The sequence below is a fragment of the Lactuca virosa genome, chromosome 1 (assembly GCF_052849685.1).
Source record: "Lactuca virosa cultivar CGN04683 chromosome 1, Lactuca_virosa_CGN04683_v6, whole genome shotgun sequence".
NCBI lineage: Eukaryota > Viridiplantae > Streptophyta > Magnoliopsida > Asterales > Asteraceae > Lactuca > Lactuca virosa.
In genome coordinates, this window is record NC_136426.1 from 261,110,090 (window position 1) to 261,126,984 (window position 16,895).

General features: G+C 48.1%; 49 non-coding genes across 49 annotated transcripts; all 49 read left to right on the forward strand.

The window, feature by feature from the left end:
* The first annotated feature begins 116 nt into the window (after positions 1-116).
* On the forward strand, positions 117-235 carry LOC145152581 (5S ribosomal RNA). Its single transcript, XR_013733112.1, has one exon. It is a non-coding gene; the product is annotated as a 5S ribosomal RNA (ribosomal RNA).
* A 218-nt stretch (positions 236-453) lies between these two features.
* On the forward strand, positions 454-572 carry LOC145147192 (5S ribosomal RNA). Its single transcript, XR_013728103.1, has one exon. It is a non-coding gene; the product is annotated as a 5S ribosomal RNA (ribosomal RNA).
* A 224-nt stretch (positions 573-796) lies between these two features.
* LOC145154242 (5S ribosomal RNA) lies at positions 797-915 on the forward strand. The gene has a single exon (XR_013734724.1). It is a non-coding gene; the product is annotated as a 5S ribosomal RNA (ribosomal RNA).
* A 227-nt stretch (positions 916-1,142) lies between these two features.
* LOC145146840 (5S ribosomal RNA) lies at positions 1,143-1,261 on the forward strand. The gene has a single exon (XR_013727765.1). It is a non-coding gene; the product is annotated as a 5S ribosomal RNA (ribosomal RNA).
* A 230-nt stretch (positions 1,262-1,491) lies between these two features.
* LOC145147617 (5S ribosomal RNA) lies at positions 1,492-1,610 on the forward strand. The gene has a single exon (XR_013728515.1). It is a non-coding gene; the product is annotated as a 5S ribosomal RNA (ribosomal RNA).
* A 230-nt stretch (positions 1,611-1,840) lies between these two features.
* On the forward strand, positions 1,841-1,958 carry LOC145146756 (5S ribosomal RNA). The gene has a single exon (XR_013727685.1). It is a non-coding gene; the product is annotated as a 5S ribosomal RNA (ribosomal RNA).
* Positions 1,959-2,188: 230 nt separating this feature from the next.
* On the forward strand, positions 2,189-2,307 carry LOC145152340 (5S ribosomal RNA). The gene has a single exon (XR_013732862.1). It is a non-coding gene; the product is annotated as a 5S ribosomal RNA (ribosomal RNA).
* Positions 2,308-2,536: 229 nt separating this feature from the next.
* LOC145147193 (5S ribosomal RNA) lies at positions 2,537-2,655 on the forward strand. The gene has a single exon (XR_013728104.1). It is a non-coding gene; the product is annotated as a 5S ribosomal RNA (ribosomal RNA).
* A 224-nt stretch (positions 2,656-2,879) lies between these two features.
* LOC145154967 (5S ribosomal RNA) lies at positions 2,880-2,998 on the forward strand. Its single transcript, XR_013735433.1, has one exon. It is a non-coding gene; the product is annotated as a 5S ribosomal RNA (ribosomal RNA).
* A 231-nt stretch (positions 2,999-3,229) lies between these two features.
* Positions 3,230-3,348, forward strand: LOC145144433 (5S ribosomal RNA). Its single transcript, XR_013725441.1, has one exon. It is a non-coding gene; the product is annotated as a 5S ribosomal RNA (ribosomal RNA).
* A 227-nt stretch (positions 3,349-3,575) lies between these two features.
* Positions 3,576-3,694, forward strand: LOC145139858 (5S ribosomal RNA). The gene has a single exon (XR_013722019.1). It is a non-coding gene; the product is annotated as a 5S ribosomal RNA (ribosomal RNA).
* A 229-nt stretch (positions 3,695-3,923) lies between these two features.
* LOC145152351 (5S ribosomal RNA) lies at positions 3,924-4,042 on the forward strand. Its single transcript, XR_013732873.1, has one exon. It is a non-coding gene; the product is annotated as a 5S ribosomal RNA (ribosomal RNA).
* Positions 4,043-4,260: 218 nt separating this feature from the next.
* Positions 4,261-4,379, forward strand: LOC145147953 (5S ribosomal RNA). The gene has a single exon (XR_013728852.1). It is a non-coding gene; the product is annotated as a 5S ribosomal RNA (ribosomal RNA).
* Positions 4,380-4,604: 225 nt separating this feature from the next.
* LOC145152363 (5S ribosomal RNA) lies at positions 4,605-4,723 on the forward strand. The gene has a single exon (XR_013732884.1). It is a non-coding gene; the product is annotated as a 5S ribosomal RNA (ribosomal RNA).
* A 226-nt stretch (positions 4,724-4,949) lies between these two features.
* Positions 4,950-5,068, forward strand: LOC145152728 (5S ribosomal RNA). The gene has a single exon (XR_013733252.1). It is a non-coding gene; the product is annotated as a 5S ribosomal RNA (ribosomal RNA).
* Positions 5,069-5,298: 230 nt separating this feature from the next.
* On the forward strand, positions 5,299-5,417 carry LOC145140611 (5S ribosomal RNA). Its single transcript, XR_013722217.1, has one exon. It is a non-coding gene; the product is annotated as a 5S ribosomal RNA (ribosomal RNA).
* Positions 5,418-5,647: 230 nt separating this feature from the next.
* Positions 5,648-5,766, forward strand: LOC145152374 (5S ribosomal RNA). The gene has a single exon (XR_013732895.1). It is a non-coding gene; the product is annotated as a 5S ribosomal RNA (ribosomal RNA).
* Positions 5,767-5,995: 229 nt separating this feature from the next.
* LOC145138668 (5S ribosomal RNA) lies at positions 5,996-6,114 on the forward strand. The gene has a single exon (XR_013721654.1). It is a non-coding gene; the product is annotated as a 5S ribosomal RNA (ribosomal RNA).
* Positions 6,115-6,333: 219 nt separating this feature from the next.
* LOC145155827 (5S ribosomal RNA) lies at positions 6,334-6,452 on the forward strand. Its single transcript, XR_013736255.1, has one exon. It is a non-coding gene; the product is annotated as a 5S ribosomal RNA (ribosomal RNA).
* A 229-nt stretch (positions 6,453-6,681) lies between these two features.
* On the forward strand, positions 6,682-6,800 carry LOC145152386 (5S ribosomal RNA). Its single transcript, XR_013732906.1, has one exon. It is a non-coding gene; the product is annotated as a 5S ribosomal RNA (ribosomal RNA).
* A 234-nt stretch (positions 6,801-7,034) lies between these two features.
* LOC145145469 (5S ribosomal RNA) lies at positions 7,035-7,153 on the forward strand. Its single transcript, XR_013726441.1, has one exon. It is a non-coding gene; the product is annotated as a 5S ribosomal RNA (ribosomal RNA).
* Positions 7,154-7,383: 230 nt separating this feature from the next.
* On the forward strand, positions 7,384-7,502 carry LOC145136939 (5S ribosomal RNA). The gene has a single exon (XR_013720787.1). It is a non-coding gene; the product is annotated as a 5S ribosomal RNA (ribosomal RNA).
* Positions 7,503-7,720: 218 nt separating this feature from the next.
* Positions 7,721-7,839, forward strand: LOC145149132 (5S ribosomal RNA). Its single transcript, XR_013729990.1, has one exon. It is a non-coding gene; the product is annotated as a 5S ribosomal RNA (ribosomal RNA).
* A 226-nt stretch (positions 7,840-8,065) lies between these two features.
* On the forward strand, positions 8,066-8,184 carry LOC145152397 (5S ribosomal RNA). Its single transcript, XR_013732917.1, has one exon. It is a non-coding gene; the product is annotated as a 5S ribosomal RNA (ribosomal RNA).
* A 233-nt stretch (positions 8,185-8,417) lies between these two features.
* Positions 8,418-8,536, forward strand: LOC145148208 (5S ribosomal RNA). The gene has a single exon (XR_013729103.1). It is a non-coding gene; the product is annotated as a 5S ribosomal RNA (ribosomal RNA).
* A 221-nt stretch (positions 8,537-8,757) lies between these two features.
* Positions 8,758-8,876, forward strand: LOC145144864 (5S ribosomal RNA). Its single transcript, XR_013725865.1, has one exon. It is a non-coding gene; the product is annotated as a 5S ribosomal RNA (ribosomal RNA).
* Positions 8,877-9,107: 231 nt separating this feature from the next.
* LOC145152409 (5S ribosomal RNA) lies at positions 9,108-9,226 on the forward strand. The gene has a single exon (XR_013732928.1). It is a non-coding gene; the product is annotated as a 5S ribosomal RNA (ribosomal RNA).
* A 219-nt stretch (positions 9,227-9,445) lies between these two features.
* LOC145152420 (5S ribosomal RNA) lies at positions 9,446-9,564 on the forward strand. Its single transcript, XR_013732939.1, has one exon. It is a non-coding gene; the product is annotated as a 5S ribosomal RNA (ribosomal RNA).
* Positions 9,565-9,783: 219 nt separating this feature from the next.
* Positions 9,784-9,902, forward strand: LOC145141011 (5S ribosomal RNA). The gene has a single exon (XR_013722395.1). It is a non-coding gene; the product is annotated as a 5S ribosomal RNA (ribosomal RNA).
* A 230-nt stretch (positions 9,903-10,132) lies between these two features.
* On the forward strand, positions 10,133-10,251 carry LOC145152432 (5S ribosomal RNA). The gene has a single exon (XR_013732952.1). It is a non-coding gene; the product is annotated as a 5S ribosomal RNA (ribosomal RNA).
* A 218-nt stretch (positions 10,252-10,469) lies between these two features.
* Positions 10,470-10,588, forward strand: LOC145140615 (5S ribosomal RNA). The gene has a single exon (XR_013722218.1). It is a non-coding gene; the product is annotated as a 5S ribosomal RNA (ribosomal RNA).
* Positions 10,589-10,819: 231 nt separating this feature from the next.
* LOC145152444 (5S ribosomal RNA) lies at positions 10,820-10,938 on the forward strand. Its single transcript, XR_013732965.1, has one exon. It is a non-coding gene; the product is annotated as a 5S ribosomal RNA (ribosomal RNA).
* A 229-nt stretch (positions 10,939-11,167) lies between these two features.
* On the forward strand, positions 11,168-11,286 carry LOC145138671 (5S ribosomal RNA). Its single transcript, XR_013721658.1, has one exon. It is a non-coding gene; the product is annotated as a 5S ribosomal RNA (ribosomal RNA).
* A 219-nt stretch (positions 11,287-11,505) lies between these two features.
* On the forward strand, positions 11,506-11,624 carry LOC145155828 (5S ribosomal RNA). The gene has a single exon (XR_013736256.1). It is a non-coding gene; the product is annotated as a 5S ribosomal RNA (ribosomal RNA).
* Positions 11,625-11,853: 229 nt separating this feature from the next.
* On the forward strand, positions 11,854-11,972 carry LOC145155325 (5S ribosomal RNA). Its single transcript, XR_013735772.1, has one exon. It is a non-coding gene; the product is annotated as a 5S ribosomal RNA (ribosomal RNA).
* Positions 11,973-12,201: 229 nt separating this feature from the next.
* Positions 12,202-12,320, forward strand: LOC145152455 (5S ribosomal RNA). Its single transcript, XR_013732977.1, has one exon. It is a non-coding gene; the product is annotated as a 5S ribosomal RNA (ribosomal RNA).
* Positions 12,321-12,540: 220 nt separating this feature from the next.
* Positions 12,541-12,659, forward strand: LOC145155830 (5S ribosomal RNA). Its single transcript, XR_013736258.1, has one exon. It is a non-coding gene; the product is annotated as a 5S ribosomal RNA (ribosomal RNA).
* Positions 12,660-12,889: 230 nt separating this feature from the next.
* Positions 12,890-13,008, forward strand: LOC145152467 (5S ribosomal RNA). Its single transcript, XR_013732990.1, has one exon. It is a non-coding gene; the product is annotated as a 5S ribosomal RNA (ribosomal RNA).
* A 235-nt stretch (positions 13,009-13,243) lies between these two features.
* Positions 13,244-13,362, forward strand: LOC145141224 (5S ribosomal RNA). The gene has a single exon (XR_013722525.1). It is a non-coding gene; the product is annotated as a 5S ribosomal RNA (ribosomal RNA).
* Positions 13,363-13,592: 230 nt separating this feature from the next.
* Positions 13,593-13,711, forward strand: LOC145149133 (5S ribosomal RNA). Its single transcript, XR_013729991.1, has one exon. It is a non-coding gene; the product is annotated as a 5S ribosomal RNA (ribosomal RNA).
* A 226-nt stretch (positions 13,712-13,937) lies between these two features.
* On the forward strand, positions 13,938-14,056 carry LOC145155582 (5S ribosomal RNA). Its single transcript, XR_013736015.1, has one exon. It is a non-coding gene; the product is annotated as a 5S ribosomal RNA (ribosomal RNA).
* Positions 14,057-14,288: 232 nt separating this feature from the next.
* Positions 14,289-14,407, forward strand: LOC145149082 (5S ribosomal RNA). The gene has a single exon (XR_013729943.1). It is a non-coding gene; the product is annotated as a 5S ribosomal RNA (ribosomal RNA).
* Positions 14,408-14,628: 221 nt separating this feature from the next.
* LOC145144865 (5S ribosomal RNA) lies at positions 14,629-14,747 on the forward strand. The gene has a single exon (XR_013725866.1). It is a non-coding gene; the product is annotated as a 5S ribosomal RNA (ribosomal RNA).
* A 231-nt stretch (positions 14,748-14,978) lies between these two features.
* Positions 14,979-15,097, forward strand: LOC145153583 (5S ribosomal RNA). The gene has a single exon (XR_013734083.1). It is a non-coding gene; the product is annotated as a 5S ribosomal RNA (ribosomal RNA).
* Positions 15,098-15,326: 229 nt separating this feature from the next.
* Positions 15,327-15,445, forward strand: LOC145152478 (5S ribosomal RNA). Its single transcript, XR_013733004.1, has one exon. It is a non-coding gene; the product is annotated as a 5S ribosomal RNA (ribosomal RNA).
* A 219-nt stretch (positions 15,446-15,664) lies between these two features.
* On the forward strand, positions 15,665-15,783 carry LOC145152489 (5S ribosomal RNA). Its single transcript, XR_013733017.1, has one exon. It is a non-coding gene; the product is annotated as a 5S ribosomal RNA (ribosomal RNA).
* Positions 15,784-16,002: 219 nt separating this feature from the next.
* On the forward strand, positions 16,003-16,121 carry LOC145147548 (5S ribosomal RNA). The gene has a single exon (XR_013728447.1). It is a non-coding gene; the product is annotated as a 5S ribosomal RNA (ribosomal RNA).
* A 231-nt stretch (positions 16,122-16,352) lies between these two features.
* Positions 16,353-16,471, forward strand: LOC145140252 (5S ribosomal RNA). Its single transcript, XR_013722119.1, has one exon. It is a non-coding gene; the product is annotated as a 5S ribosomal RNA (ribosomal RNA).
* A 220-nt stretch (positions 16,472-16,691) lies between these two features.
* On the forward strand, positions 16,692-16,810 carry LOC145155831 (5S ribosomal RNA). The gene has a single exon (XR_013736259.1). It is a non-coding gene; the product is annotated as a 5S ribosomal RNA (ribosomal RNA).
* The last annotated feature ends 85 nt before the right edge of the window (positions 16,811-16,895 follow it).

Here is a 16,895-nt window from a genome sequence, read left to right on the forward strand (position 1 = left end):
CTTCGTATTTTTGGAACGGAGCCGATCGGTCACGTGGGTCCCACGCCTCGCGTACGAAAACAAAGGAGGTTCTGCGTCTTTTAAGACATACAAGCAATAAGCATGGATAGTATTTCGGGTGCGATCATACCAGCACTAATGCACCGGATCCCATCAGAACTCCGCAGTTAAGCGTGCTTGGGCGGGAGTAGTACTAGGATGGGTGACCCCCTGGGAAGTCCTCGTGTTGCACCCCCTTTTTCGTTGTCCGTTTGCGTTTTTTTAGATTTTACGTGCGGTTTTTTTTTCTTTCTTGCTATTTCTATGCTCGGGTGGCCTCCGCTTCATGGTTGATGGTTTTCGTATTTTTGGAACGGAGCCGATCGGTCACGTGGGTCCCACGCCTCGCGTACGAAAACAAAGGAGGTTCTGCGTCTTTTAAGACATAAAAGCAATAAGCATGGATAGTATTTCGGGTGCTATCATACCAGCACTAATGCACCGGATCCCATCAGAACTCCGCAGTTAAGCGTGCTTGGGCGAGAGTAGTACTAGGATGGGTGACCCCCTGGGATGTCCTCGTGTTGCACCCCCCCTTTTTCGTTGCCCGTTTGCGTTTTTTTAGATTTTACGTGCGGTTTTTTTTGTTTTCTTTCTTGCTATTTCTATGCTCGGGTGGCCACCGCTTCATGGTTGATGGTTTTCGTATTTTTGGAACGGCGCCGATCGGTCACGTGGGTCCCACGCCTCGCGTACTAAAACAAAGGAGGTTCTGCGTCTTTTAAGAGATAAAAGCAATAAGCATGGATAGTATTTCGGGTGCGATCATACCAGCACTAATGCACCGGATCCCATCAGAACTCCGCAGTTAAGCGTGCTTGGGCGAGAGTAGTACTAGAATGGGTGACCCCCTGGGAAGTCCTCGTGTTGCACCCCCCCTTTTTCGTTGTCCGTTTGCGTTTTTTTAGATTTTACGTGCGGTTTTTTTTTGTTTTTTTTTTCTTGCTATTTCTATGCTCGGGTGGCCTCCGTTTCATGGTTCATGGTCTTTGTATTTTTGGAACGGAGCCGATCGGTCACGTGGGTCCCACGCCTCGCGTACGAAAACAAAGGAGGTTCTGTGTCTTTTAAGACATACAAGCAATAAGCATGGACAGTATTTCAGGTGCGATCATACCAGCACTAATGCACCGGATCCCATCAGAACTCCGCAGTTAAGCGTGCTTGGGCGAGAGTAGTACTAGGATGGGTGACCCCATGGGAAGTCGTCGTGTTGCACCCCCCCTTTTTCGTTGTCCGTTTGCGTTTTTTTAGATTTTACGTGTGGTTTTTTTTTGTTTTTTTTTCTTTCTTGCTATTTCTATGCTAGGGTGGCCTCCGCTTCATGGTTGATGGTCTTCGTATTTTTGGAACGGAGCCGATCGGTCACGTGGGTCCCACGCCTCGCGTACGAAAACAAAGGAGGTTCTGCGTCTTTTAAGACATACAAGCAATAAGCATGGATAGTATTTCAGGTGCGATCATACCAACATTAATGCACCGGATCCCATCAGAACTCCGCAGTTAAGCGTGCTTGGGCGAGAGTAGTACTAGGATGGGTGACCCCCTGGGAAGTCCTCGTGTTGCACCCCCCTTTTTCGTTGTCCGTTTGCGTTTTTTTAGATTTTACGTGCGGTTTTTTTTTGTTTTTTTTTTCTTTCTTGCTATTTCTATGCTCGGGTGGCGTTCGTTTCATGGTTCATGGTCTTCGTATTTTTGGAACGGAGCCGATCGGTCACGTGGGTCCCACGCCTCGCGTACGAAAACAAAGGAGGTTCTGCGTCTTTTAAGACATACAAGCAATAAGCATTGATAGTATTTCGGGTGCGATCATACCAGCACTAATGCACCGGATCCCATCAGAACTCCGCAGTTAAGCGTGCTTGGGCGAGAGTAGTACTAGGATGGGTGACCCCCTGGGAAGTCCTCGTGTGCACCCCCCTTTTTCGTTGTCCGTTTGCGTTTTTTTAGATTTTACGTGCGGTTTTTTTTTGTTTTTTTTTTCTTTCTTGCTATTTCTATGCTCGGGTGGCCTTCGTTTCATGGTTCATGGTCTTCGTATTTTTGGAACGGAGCCGATCGGTCACGTGGGTCCCACGCCTCGCGTACGAAAACAAAGGAGGTTCTGCGTCTTTTAAGACATACAAGCAATAAGCATTGATAGTATTTCGGGTGCGATCATACCAGCACTAATGCACCGGATCCCATCAGAACTCCGCAGTTAAGCGTGCTTGGGCGAGAGTAGTACTAGGATGGGTGACCCCCTGGGAAGTCCTCGTGTTGCACCCCCCTTTTTCGTTGTCCGTTTGCGTTTTTTTAGATTTTACGTGCGGTTTTTTTTTTGTTTTTTTTCTTTCTTGCTATTTCTATGCTCGGGTGGCCTCCGCTTCATGGTTGATGGTTTTCCTATTTTTGGAACGGAGCCGATCGGTCACGTGGGTCCCACGCCTCGCGTACGAAAACAAAGGAGGTTCTGCGTCTTTTAAGACATAAAAGCAATAAGCATGGATAGTATTTCGGGTGCTATCATACCAGCACTAATGCACCGGATCCCATCAGAACTCCGCAGTTAAGCGTGCTTGGGCGAGAGTAGTACTAGGATGGGTGACCCCCTGGGATGTCCTCGTGTTGCACCCCCCCTTTTTCGTTGCCCGTTTGCGTTTTTTTAGATTTTACGTGCGGTTTTTTTTGTTTTCTTTCTTGCTATTTCTATGCTCGGGTGGCCACCGCTTCATGGTTGATGGTTTTCGTATTTTTGGAACGGCGCCGATCGGTCACGTGGGTCCCACGCCTCGCGTACGAAAACAAAGGAGGTTCTGCGTCTTTTAAGAGATAAAAGCAATAAGCATGGATAGTATTTCGGTTGCGATCATACCAGCACTAATGCACCGGATCCCATCAGAACTCCGCAGTTAAGCGTGCTTGGGCGAGAGTAGTACTAGGATGGGTGACCCCCTGGGAAGTCCTCGTATTGCACCCCCCCCCCCCCTTTTTCGTTGCCCGTTTGCGTTTTTTTAGATTTTACGTGCGGTTTTTTTTTGTTTTCTTTCTTGCTATTTCTATGCTCGGGTGGCCACCGCTTCATGGTTGATGGTTTTCGTATTTTTGGAACGGCGCCGATCGGTCACGTGGGTCCCACGCCTCGCGTACGAAAACAAAGGAGGTTCTGCGTCTTTTAAGAGATAAAAGCAATAAGCATGAATAGTATTTCGGGTGCGATCATACCAGCACTAATGCACCGGATCCCATCAGAACTCCGCAGTGAAGCGTGCTTGGGCAAGAGTAGTACTAGGATGGGTGACCCCCTGGGAAGTCCTCGTGTTGCACCCCCCCCTTTTTCGTTGTCCGTTTGCGTTTTTTTAGATTTTACGTGCGGTTTTTTTTGTTTTTTTTTTCTTGCTATTTCTATGCTCGGGTGGCCTCCGTTTCATGGTTCATGGTCTTCGTATCTTTGGAATGGAGCCGATCGGTCACGTGGGTCCCACGCCTCGCGTACGAAAACAAAGGAGGTTCTGTGTCTTTTAAGACATACAAGCAATAAGCATGTACAGTATTTCGGGTGCGATCATACCAGCACTAATGCACCGGATCCCATCAGAACTCCACAGTTAAGCGTGCTTGGGCGAGAGTAGTACTAGGATGGGTGACCCCATGGGAAGTCCTCGTGTTGCACTCCCCCTTTTTCGTTGTCCGTTTGCGTTTTTTTAGATTTTACGTGCGGTTTTTTTTTGTTTTTTTTCTTTCTTGGTATTTCTATGCTCGGGTGGCCACCGCTTCATGGTTGATGGTTTTCGTATTTTTGGAACGGAGCCGATCGGTCACGTGGGTCCCACGCCTCGCGTACCAAAACAAAGGAGGTTATGCGTCTTTTAAGACATAAAAGCAATAAGCATGGATAGTATTTCGGGTGCGATCATACCAGCACTAATGCACCGGATCCCATCAGAACTCCGCAGTTAAGCGTGCTTGGGCGAGAGTAGTACTAGGATGGGTGACCCCCTGGGAAGTCCTCGTGTTGCACCCCCTTTTTCGTTGTCCGTTTGCGTTTTGTTAGATTTTACGTGCGGTTTTTTTTTCTTTCTTGCTATTTCTATGCTCGGGTGGCCTCCGCTTCATGGTTGATGGTTTTCGTATTTTTGGAACGGAGCCGATCGGTCACGTGGGTCCCACGCCTCGCGTACGAAAACAAAGGAGGTTCTGCGTCTTTTAAGACATAAAAGCAATAAGCATGGATAGTATTTCGGGTGCTATCATACCAGCACTAATGCACCGGATCCCATCAGAACTCCGCAGTTAAGCGTGCTTGGGCGAGAGTAGTACTAAGATGGGTGACCCCCTGGGATGTCCTCGTGTTGCACCCCCCCTTTTTCGTTGCCCGTTTGCGTTTTTTTAGATTTTACGTGCGGTTTTTTTTTGTTTTCTTTCTTGCTATTTCTATGCTCGGGTGGCCACCGCTTCATGGTTGATGGTTTTCGTATTTTTGGAACGGCGCCGATCGGTCACGTGGGTCCCACGCCTCGCGTACGAAAACAAAGGAGGTTCTGCGTCTTTTAAGAGATAAAAGCAATAAGCATGGATAGTATTTTGGGTGCGATCATACCAGCACTAATGCACCGGATCCCATCAGAACTCCGCAGTTAAGCGTGCTTGGGCGAGAGTAGTACTAGGATGGGTGACCCCCTGGGAAGTCCTCGTGTTGCACCCCCCCTTTTTCGTTGTCCGTTTGCGTTTTTTTAGATTTTACGTGCGGTTTTTTTTTGTTTTTTTTTCTTGCTATTTCTATGCTCGGGTGGCCTCCGTTTCATGGTTCATGGTCTTCGTATTTTTGGAACGGAGCCGATCGGTCACGGGGGTCCCACGCCTCGCGTACGAAAACAAAGGAGGTTCTGTGTCTTTTAAGACATACAAGCAATAAGCATGGACAGTATTTCGGGTGCGATCATACCAGCACTAATGCACCGGATCCCATCAGAACTCCGCAGTTAAGCGTGCTTGGGCGAGAGTAGTACTAGGATGGGTGACCCCATGGGAAGTCCTCGTGTTGCACCCCCCCTTTTTCGTTGTCCGTTTGCGTTTTTTTAGATTTTACGTGCGGTTTTTTTTTGTTTTTTTTTCTTTCTTGCTATTTCTATGCTAGGGTGGCCTCCGCTTCATGGTTGATGGTCTTCGTATTTTTGGAACGGAGCCGATCGGTCACGTGGGTCCCACGCCTCGCGTACGAAAACAAAGGAGGTTCTGCGTCTTTTAAGACATACAAGCAATAAGCATGGATAGTATTTCAGGTGCGATCATACCAGCATTAATGCACCGGATCCCATCAGAACTCCGCAGTTAAGCGTGCTTGGGCGAGAGTAGTACTAGGATGGGTGACCCCCTGGGAAGTCCTCGTGTTGCACCCCCCTTTTTCGTTGTCCGTTTGCGTTTTTTTAGATTTTACGTGCGGTTTTTTTTTGTTTTTTTTTTCTTTCTTGCTATTTCTATGCTCGGGTGGCCTTCGTTTCATGGTTCATGGTCTTCGTATTTTTGGAACGGAGCCGATCGGTCACGTGGGTCCCACGCCTCGCGTACGAAAACAAAGGAGGTTCTGCGTCTTTTAAGACATACAAGCAATAAGCATTGATAGTATTTCGGGTGCGATCATACCAGCACTAATGCACCGGATCCCATCAGAACTCCGCAGTTAAGCGTGCTTGGGCGAGAGTAGTACTAGGATGGGTGACCCCCTGGGAAGTCCTCGTGTTGCACCCCCCTTTTTCGTTGTCCGTTTGCGTTTTTTTAGATTTTACGTGCGGTTTTTTTTTGTTTTTTTTTCTTTCTTGCTATTTCTATGCTCGGGTGGCCTCCGCTTCATGGTTGATGGTTTTCGTATTTTTGGAACGGAGCCGATCGGTCACGTGGGTTCCACGCCTCGCGTACGAAAACAAAGGAGGTTCTGCGTCTTTTAAGACATAAAAGCAATAAGCATGGATAGTATTTCGGGTGCGATCATACCAGCACTAATGCACCGGATCCCATCAGAACTCCGCAGTTAAGCGTGCTTGGGCGAGAGTAGTACTAGGATGGGTGACCCCCTCAGAAGTCCTCGTGTTGCACCCCCCTTTTTCGTTGTCCGTTTGCGTTTTTTTAGATTTTACGTGCGGTTTTTTTTTCTTTCTTGCTATTTCTATGCTCGGGTGGCCTCCGCTTCATGGTTGATGGTTTTCGTATTTTTGGAACGGAGCCGATCGGTCACGTGGGTCCCACGCCTCGCGTACGAAAACAATGGAGGTTCTGCGTCTTTTAAGACATAAAAGCAATAAGCATGGATAGTATTTTGGGTGCTATCATACCAGCACTAATGCACCGGATCCCATCAGAACTCCGCAGTTAAGCGTGCTTGGGCGAGAGTAGTACTAGGATGGGTGACCCCCTGGGAAGTCCTCGTGTTGCACCCCCCCCCCCTTTTTCGTTGCCCGTTTGCGTTTTTTTAGATTTTACGTGCGGTTTTTTTTTGTTTTCTTTCTTGCTATTTCTATGCTCGGGTGGCCACCGCTTCATGGTTGATGGTTTTCGTATTTTTGGAACGGCGCCGATCGGTCACGTGGGTCCCACGCCTCGCGTACGAAAACAAAGGAGGTTCTGCGTCTTTTAAGAGATAAAAGCAATAAGCATGGATAGTATTTCGGGTGCGATCATACCAGCACTAATGCACCGGATCCCATCAGAACTCCGCAGTTAAGCGTGCTTGGGCGAGAGTAGTACTAGGATGGGTGACCCCCTGGGAAGTCCTCGTGTTGCACCCCCCCCCCCCCCCTTTTTCGTTGTCCGTTTGCGTTTTTTTAGAATTTACGTGCGGTTTTTTTTGTTTTTTTTTTCTTGCTATTTCTATGCTCGGGTGGCCTCCGTTTCATGGTTCATGGTCTTCGTATTTTTGGAACGGAGCCGATCGGTCACGTGGGTCCCACGCCTCGCGTACGAAAACAAAGGAGGTTCTGTGTCTTTTAAGACATACAAGCAATAAGCATGGACAGTATTTCGGGTGCGATCATAGCAGCACTAATGCACCGGATCCCATCAGAACTCCGCAGTTAAGCGTGCTTGGGCGAGAGTAGTACTAGGATGGGTGACCCCATGGGAAGTCCTCGTGTTGCACTCCCCCTTTTTCGTTGTCCGTTTGCGTTTTTTTAGATTTTACGTGCGGTTTTTTTTTTGTTTTTTTTCTTTCTTGCTATTTCTATGCTCGGGTGGCCACAGCTTCATGGTTGATGGTTTTCGTATTTTTGGAACGGAGCCGATCGGTCACGTGGGTCCCACGCCTCGCGTACGAAAACAAAGGAGGTTCTGCGTCTTTTAAGACATAAAAGCAATAAGCATGGATAGTATTTCGGGTGCGATCATACCAGCACTAATGCACCGGATCCCATCAGAACTCCGCAGTTAAGCGTGCTTGGGCGAGAGTAGTACTAGGATGGGTGACCCCCTGGGAAGTCCTCGTGTTGCACCGCCTTTTTCGTTGTCCGTTTGCGTTTTTTTAGATTTTACGTGCGGTTTTTTTTTCTTTCTTGCTATTTCTCTGCTCGGGTGGCCTCCGCTTCATGGTTGATGGTTTTCGTATTTTTGGAACGGAGCCGATCGGTCACGTGGGTCCCACGCCTCGCGTACGAAAACAAAGGAGGTTCTGCGTCTTTTAAGACATAAAAGCAATAAGCATGGATAGTATTTCGGGTGCTATCATACCAGCACTAATGCACCGGATCCCATCAGAACTCCGCAGTTAAGCATGCTTGGGCGAGAGTAGTACTAGGATGGGTGACCCCCTGGGATGTCCTCGTGTTGCACCCCCCCTTTTTCGTTGCCCGTTTGCGTTTTTTTAGATTTTACGTGCGGTTTTTTTTTTGTTTTCTTTCTTGCTATTTCTATGCTCGGGTGGCCACCGCTTCATGGTTGATGGTTTTCGTATTTTTGGAACGGCGCCGATCGGTCACGTGGGTCCCACGCCTCGCGTACGAAAACAAAGGAGGTTCTGCGTCTTTTAAGAGATAAAAGCAATAAGCATGGATAGTATTTCGGGTGCGATCATACCAGCACTAATGCACCGGATCCCATCAGAACTCCGCAGTTAAGCGTGCTTGGGCGAGAGTAGTACTAGGATGGGTGACCCCCTGGGAAGTCCTCGTGTTGCACCCCCCCCCCCCCTTTTTCGTTGTCCGTTTGCGTTTTTATAGATTTTACGTGCGGTTTTTTTTTGTTTTTTTTTTCTTGCCATTTCTATGCTCGGGTGGCCTCCGTTTCATGGTTCATGGTCTTCGTATTTTTGGAACGGAGCCGATCGGTCACGTGGGTCCCACGCCTCGCGTACGAAAACAAAGGAGGTTCTGTGTCTTTTAAGACATACAAGCAATAAGCATGGACAGTATTTCGGGTGCGATCATACCAGCACTAATGCACCGGATCCTATCAGAACTCCGCAGTTAAGCGTGCTTGTGCGAGAGTAGTACTAGGATGGGTGACCCCATGGGAAGTCCTCGTGTTGCACCCCCCCTTTTTCGTTGTCCGTTTGCGTTTTTTTAGATTTTACGTGCGGTTTTTTTTTTCTTTCTTGCTATTTCTATGCTAGGGTGGCCTCCGCTTCATGGTTGATGGTCTTCGTATTTTTGGAACGGAGCCGATCGGTCACGTGGGTCCCACGCCTCGCGTACGAAAACAAAGGAGGTTCTGCGTCTTTTAAGACATACAAGCAATAAGCATGGATAGTATTTCAGGTGCGATCATACCAGCACTAATGCACCGGATCCCATCAGAACTCCGCAGTTAAGCGTGCTTGGGCGAGAGTAGTACTAGGATGGGTGACCCCCTGGGAAGTCCTCGTGTTGTACCCCCCTTTTTCGTTGTCCGTTTGCGTTTTTTTAGATTTTACGTGCGGTTTTTTTTTTGTTTTTTTTTTCTTTCTTGCTATTTCTATGCTCGGGTGGCCTTCGTTTCATGGTTGATGGTTTTCGTATTTTTGGAACGGAGCCGATCGGTCACGTGGGTCCCACGCCTCGCGTACGAAAACAAAGGAGGTTCTGCGTCTTTTAAGACATAAAAGCAATAAGCATGGATAGTATTTCGGGTGCGATCATACCAGCACTAATGCACCGGATCCCATCAGAACTCCGCAGTTAAGCGTGCTTGGGCGAGAGTAGTACTAGGATGGGTGACCCCCTGGGAAGTCCTCGTGTTGCACCCCCCTTTTTCGTTGTCCGTTTGCGTTTTTTTAGATTTTACGTGCGGTTTTTTTTTCTTTCTTGCTATTTGTATGCTCGGGTGGCCTCCGCTTCATGGTTGATGGTTTTCGTATTTTTGGAACGGAGCCGATCGGTCACGTGGGTCCCACGCCTCGCGTACGAAAACAAAGGAGGTTCTGCGTCTTTTAAGACATAAAAGCAATAAGCATGGATAGTATTTCGGGTGCGATCATACCAGCACTAATGCACCGGATCCCATCAGAACTCCGCAGTTAAGCGTGCTTGGGCGAGAGTAGTACTAGGATGGGTGACCCCCTGGGAAGTCCTCGTGTTGCACCCCGCTTTTTCGTTGTCCGTTTGCGTTTTTTTAGATTTTACGTGCGGTTTTTTTTTCTTTCTTGCTATTTCTATGCTCGGGTGGCCTCCGCTTCATGGTTGATGGTTTTCGTATTTTTGGAACGGAGCCGATTGGTCACGTGGGTCCCACGCTTCGCGTACGAAAACAAAGGAGGTTCTGCGTCTTTTAAGACCTAAAGGCAATAAGCATGGATAGTATTTCGGGTGCTATCATACCAGCACTAATGCACCGGATCCCATCAGAACTCCGCAGTTAAGCGTGCTTGGGCGAGAGTAGTACTAGGATGGGTGACCCCATGGGAAGTCCTCGTGTTGCACTCCCCCTTTTTCGTTGTCCGTTTGCGTTTTTTTAGATTTTACGTGCGGTTTTTTTTTGTTTTTTTTTCTTTCTTGGTATTTCTATGCTCGGGTGGCCACCGCTTCATGGTTGATGGTTTTCGTATTTTTGGAACGGAGCCGATCGGTCACGTGGGTCCCACGCCTCACGTACCAAAACAAAGGAGGTTATGCGTCTTTTAAGACATAAAAGCAATAAGCATGGATAGTATTTCGGGTGCGATCATACCAGCACTAATGCACCGGATCCCATCAGAACTCCGCAGTTAAGCGTGCTTGGGCGAGAGTAGTACTAGGATGGGTGACCCCCTGGGAAGTCCTCGTGTTGCACCCCCTTTTTCGTTGTCCGTTTGCGTTTTGTTAGATTTTACGTGCGGTTTTTTTTTCTTTCTTGCTATTTCTATGCTAGGGTGGCCTCCGCTTCATGGTTGATGGTCTTCGTATTTTTGGAACGGAGCCGATCGGTCACGTGGGTCCCACGCCTCGCGTACGAAAACAAAGGAGGTTCTGCGTCTTTTAAGACATACAAGCAATAAGCATGGATAGTATTTCAGGTGCGATCATACCAGCATTAATGCACCGGATCCCATCAGAACTCCGCAGTTAAGCGTGCTTGGGCGAGAGTAGTACTAGGATGGGTGACCCCCTGGGAAGTCCTCGTGTTGCACCCCCCTTTTTCGTTGTCCGTTTGCGTTTTTTTAGATTTTACGTGCGGTTTTTTTTTGTTTTTTTTTTTCTTTCTTGCTATTTCTATGCTCGGGTGGCCTTCGTTTCATGGTTCATGGTCTTCGTATTTTTGGAACGGAGCCGATCGGTCACGTGGGTCCCACGCCTCGCGTACGAAAACAAAGGAGGTTCTGCGTCTTTTAAGACATACAAGCAATAAGCATTGATAGTATTTCGGGTGCGATCATACCAGCACTAATGCACCGGATCCCATCAGAACTCCGCAGTTAAGCGTGCTTGGGCGAGAGTAGTACTAGGATGGGTGACCCCCTGGGAAGTCCTCGTGTTGCACCCCCCTTTTTCGTTGTCCGTTTGCGTTTTTTTAGATTTTACGTGCGGTTTTTTTTTGTTTTTTTTTCTTTCTTGCTATTTCTATGCTCGGGTGGCCTCCGCTTCATGGTTGATGGTTTTCGTATTTTTGGAACGGAGCCGATCGGTCACGTGGGTTCCACGCCTCGCGTACGAAAACAAAGGAGGTTCTGCGTCTTTTAAGACATAAAAGCAATAAGCATGGATAGTATTTCGGGTGCGATCATACCAGCACTAATGCACCGGATCCCATCAGAACTCCGCAGTTAAGCGTGCTTGGGCGAGAGTAGTACTAGGATGGGTGACCCCCTCAGAAGTCCTCGTGTTGCACCCCCCTTTTTCGTTGTCCGTTTGCGTTTTTTTAGATTTTACGTGCGGTTTTTTTTTCTTTCTTGCTATTTCTATGCTCGGGTGGCCTCCGCTTCATGGTTCATGGTTTTCGTATTTTTGGAACGGAGCCGATCGGTCACGTGGGTCCCACGCCTCGCGTACGAAAACAATGGAGGTTCTGCGTCTTTTAAGACATAAAAGCAATAAGCATGGATAGTATTTTGGGTGCTATCATACCAGCACTAATGCACCGGATCCCATCAGAACTCCGCAGTTAAGCGTGCTTGGGCGAGAGTAGTACTAGGATGGGTGACCCCCTGGGAAGTCCTCGTGTTGCACCCCCCCCCCCTTTTTCGTTGCCCGTTTGCGTTTTTTTAGATTTTACGTGCGGTTTTTTTTTGTTTTCTTTCTTGCTATTTCTATGCTCGGGTGGCCACCGCTTCATGGTTGATGGTTTTCGTATTTTTGGAACGGCGCCGATCGGTCACGTGGGTCCCACGCCTCGCGTACGAAAACAAAGGAGGTTCTGCGTCTTTTAAGAGATAAAAGCAATAAGCATGGATAGTATTTCGGGTGCGATCATACCAGCACTAATGCACCGGATTCCATCAGAACTCCGCAGTTAAGCGTGCTTGGGCGAGAGTAGTACTAGGATGGGTGACCCCCTGGGAAGTCCTCGTGTTGCACCCCCCCCCCTTTTTCGTTGTCCGTTTGCGTTTTTTTAGATTTTACGTGCGGTTTTTTTTGTTTTTTTTTTCTTGCTATTTCTATGCTCGGGTGGCCTTCGTTTCATGGTTGATGGTTTTCGTATTTTTGGAACGGAGCCGATCGGTCACGTGGGTCCCACGCCTCGCGTACGAAAACAAAGGAGGTTCTGCGTCTTTTAAGACATAAAAGCAATAAGCATGGATAGTATTTCGGGTGCGATCATACCAGCACTAATGCACCGGATCCCATCAGAACTCCGCAGTTAAGCGTGCTTGGGCGAGAGTAGTACTAGGATGGGTGACCCCCTGGGAAGTCCTCGTGTTGCACCCCCCTTTTTCGTTGTCCGTTTGCGTTTTTTTAGATTTTACGTGCGGTTTTTTTTTTCTTTCTTGCTATTTGTATGCTCGGGTGGCCTCCGCTTCATGGTTGATGGTTTTCGTATTTTTGGAACGGAGCCGATCGGTCACGTGGGTCCCACGCCTCGCGTACGAAAACAAAGGAGGTTCTGCGTCTTTTAAGACATAAAAGCAATAAGCATGGATAGTATTTTGGGTGCTATCATACCAGCACTAATGCACCGGATCCCATCAGAACTCCGCAGTTAAGCGTGCTTGGGCGAGAGTAGTACTAGGATGGGTGACCCCCTGGGAAGTCCTCGTGTTGCACCCCCCCCCCCCTTTTTCGTTGCCCGTTTGCGTTTTTTTAGATTTTACGTGCGGTTTTTTTTTGTTTTCTTTCTTGCTATTTCTATGCTCGGGTGGCCACCGCTTCATGGTTGATGGTTTTCGTATTTTTGGAACGGCGCCGATCGGTCACGTGGGTCCCACGCCTCGCGTACGAAAACAAAGGAGGTTCTCCGTCTTTTAAGAGATAAAAGCAATAAGCATGGATAGTATTTCGGGTGCGATCATACCAGCACTAATGCACCGGATCCCATCAGAACTCCGCAGTTAAGCGTGCTTGGGCGAGAGTAGTACTAGGATGGGTGACCCCCTGGGAAGTCCTCGTGTTGCACCCCCCCCCCTTTTTCGTTGTCCGTTTGCGTTTTTTTAGATTTTACGTGCGGTTTTTTTTTTGTTTTTTTTTTCTTTCTTGCTATTTCTATGCTCGGGTGGCCTTCGTTTCATGGTTGATGGTTTTCGTATTTTTGGAACGGAGCCGATCGGTCACGTGGGTCCCACGCCTCGCGTACGAAAACAAAGGAGGTTCTGCGTCTTTTAAGACATAAAAGCAATAAGCATGGACAGTATTTCGGGTGCGATCATACCAGCACTAATGCACCGGATCCCATCAGAACTTCGCAGTTAAGCGTGCTTGGGCGAGAGTAGTACTAGGATGGGTGACCCCATGGGAAGTCCTCGTGTTGCACTCCCCCTTTTTCGTTGTCCGTTTGCGTTTTTTTAGATTTTACGTGCGGTTTTTTTTTTGTTTTTTTTCTTTCTTGCTATTTCTATGCTCGGGTGGCCACAGCTTCATGGTTGATGGTTTTCGTATTTTTGGAACGGAGCCGATCGGTCACGTGGGTCCCACGCCTCGCGTACGAAAACAAAGGAGGTTCTGCGTCTTTTAAGACATAAAAGCAATAAGCATGGATAGTATTTCGGGTGCTATCATACCAGCACTAATGCACCGGATCCCATCAGAACTCCGCAGTTAAGCATGCTTGGGCGAGAGTAGTACTAGGATGGGTGACCCCCTGGGATGTCCTCGTGTTGCACCCCCCCTTTTTCGTTGCCCGTTTGCGTTTTTTTAGATTTTACGTGCGGTTTTTTTTTTGTTTTCTTTCTTGCTATTTCTATGCTCGGGTGGCCACCGCTTCATGGTTGATGGTTTTCGTATTTTTGGAACGGCGCCGATCGGTCACGTGGGTCCCACGCCTCGCGTACGAAAACAAAGGAGGTTCTGCGTCTTTTAAGAGATAAAAGCAATAAGCATGGATAGTATTTCGGGTGCGATCATACCAGCACTAATGCACCAGATCCCATCAGAACTCCGCAGTTAAGCGTGCTTGGGCGAGAGTAGTACTAGGATGGGTGACCCCCTGGGAAGTCCTCGTGTTGCACCCCCCCCCCCCTTTTTCGTTGTCCGTTTGCGTTTTTATAGATTTTACGTGCGGTTTTTTTTTGTTTTTTTTTTCTTGCTATTTCTATGCTCGGGTGGCCTCCGTTTCATGGTTCATGGTCTTCGTATTTTTGGAACGGAGCCGATCGGTCACGTGGGTCCCACGCCTCGCGTACGAAAACAAAGGAGGTTCTGTGTCTTTTAAGACATACAAGCAATAAGCATGGACAGTATTTCGGGTGCGATCATACCAGCACTAATGCACCGGATCCTATCAGAACTCCGCAGTTAAGCGTGCTTGTGCGAGAGTAGTACTAGGATGGGTGACCCCATGGGAAGTCCTCGTGTTGCACCTCCCCTTTTTCGTTGTCCGTTTGCGTTTTTTTAGATTTTACGTGCGGTTTTTTTTTTCTTTCTTGCTATTTCTATGCTAGGGTGGCCTCCGCTTCATGGTTGATGGTCTTCGTATTTTTGGAACGGAGCCGATCGGTCACGTGGGTCCCACGCCTCGCGTACGAAAACAAAGGAGGTTCTGCGTCTTTTAAGACATACAAGCAATAAGCATGGATAGTATTTCAGGTGCGATCATACCAGCACTAATGCACCGGATCCCATCAGAACTCCGCAGTTAAGCGTGCTTGGGCGAGAGTAGTACTAGGATGGGTGACCCCCTGGGAAGTCCTCGTGTTGTACCCCCCTTTTTCGTTGTCCGTTTGCGTTTTTTTAGATTTTACGTGCGGTTTTTTTTTTGTTTTTTTTTTCTTTCTTGCTATTTCTATGCTCGGGTGGCCTTCGTTTCATGGTTCATGGTCTTCGTATTTTTGGAACGGAGCCGATCGGTCACGTGGGTCCCACGCCTCGCGTACGAAAACAAAGGAGGTTCTGCGTCTTTTAAGACATACAAGCAATAAGCATGGATAGTGTTTCGGGTGCGATCATACCAGCACTAATGCACCGGATCCCATCAGAACTCCGCAGTTAAGCGTGCTTGGGCGAGAGTAGTACTAGGATGGGTGACCCCCTGGGAAGTCCTTGTGTCGCACCCCCCTTTTTCGTTGTCCGTTTGCGTTTTTTTAGATTTTACGTGCGGTTTTTTTTTGTTTTTTTTTCTTTCTTGCTATTTCTATGCTCGGGTGGCCTCCGCTTCATGGTTGATGGTTTTCGTATTTTTGGAACGGAGCCGATCGGTCACGTGGGTTCCACGCCTCGCGTACGAAAACAAAGGAGGTTCTGCGTCTTTTAAGACATAAAAGCAATAAGCATGGATAGTATTTCGGGTGCGATCATACCAGCACTAATGCACCGGATCCCATCAGAACTCCGCAGTTAAGCGTGCTTGGGCGAGAGTAGTACTAGGATGGGTGACCCCCTGGGAAGTCCTCGTGTTGCACCCCCCTTTTTCGTTGTCCGTTTGCGTTTTTTTAGATTTTACGTGCGGTTTTTTTTTCTTTCTTGCTATTTCTATGCTCGGGTGGCCTCCGCTTCATGGTTGATGGTTTTCGTATTTTTGGAACGGAGCCGATCGGTCACGTGGGTCCCACGCCTCGCGTACGAAAACAAAGGAGGTTCTGCGTCTTTTAAGACATAAAAGCAATAAGCATGGATAGTATTTCGGGTGCGATCATACCAGCACTAATGCACCGGATCCCATCAGAACTCCGCAGTTAAGCGTGCTTGGGCGAGAGTAGTACTAGGATGGGTGACCCCCTGGGAAGTCCTCGTGTTGCACCCCGCTTTTTCGTTGTCCGTTTGCGTTTTTTTAGATTTTACGTGCGGTTTTTTTTTCTTTCTTGCTATTTCTATGCTCGGGTGGCCTCCGCTTCATGGTTGATGGTTTTCGTATTTTTGGAACGGAGCCGATCGGTCACGTGGGTCCCACGCTTCGCGTACGAAAACAAAGGAGGTTCTGCGTCTTTTAAGACATAAAGGCAATAAGCATGGATAGTATTTCGGGTGCTATCATACCAGCACTAATGCACCGGATCCCATCAGAACTCCGCAGTTAAGCGTGCTTGGGCGAGAGTAGTACTAGGATGTGTGACCCCCTGGGAAGTCCTCGTGTTGCACCCCCCCCCCCCCTTTTTCGTTGCCCGTTTGCGTTTTTTTAGATTTTACGTGCGGTTTTTTTTTGTTTTCTTTCTTGCTATTTCTATGCTCGGGTGGCCACCGCTTCATGGTTGATGGTTTTCGTATTTTTGGAACGGAGCCGATCGGTCACGTGCGTCCCACGCCTCGCGTACGAAAACAAAGGAGGTTCTGCGTCTTTTAAGACATAAAAGCAATAAGCATGGATAGTATTTCGGGTGCGATCATACCAGCACTAATGCACCGGATCCCATCAGAACTCCGCAATTAAGCGTGCTTGGGCGAGAGTAGTACTAGGATGGGTGACCCCCTGGGAAGTCCTCGTGTTGCACCCCCCTTTTTCGTTGTCCGTTTGCGTTTTTTTAGATTTTACGTGCGGTTTTTTTTTTCTTTCTTGCTATTTCTATGTTCGGGTGGCCTCCGCTTCATGGTTGATGGTTTTCGTATTTTTGGAACGGAGCCGATCGGTCACGTGGGTCCCACGCCTCGCGTACGAAAACAAAGGAGGTTCTGCGTCTTTTAAGACATAAAAGCAATAAGCATGGATAGTATTTTGGGTGCTATCATACCAGCACTAATGCACCGGATCCCATCAGAACTCCGCAGTTAAGCGTGCTTGGGCGAGAGTAGTACTAGGATGGGTGACCCCCTGGGAAGTCCTCGTGTTGCACCCCCCCCCCCTTTTTCGTTGCCCGTTTGCGTTTTTTTAGATTTTACGTGCGGTTTTTTTTTGTTTTCTTTCTTGCTATTTCTATGCTC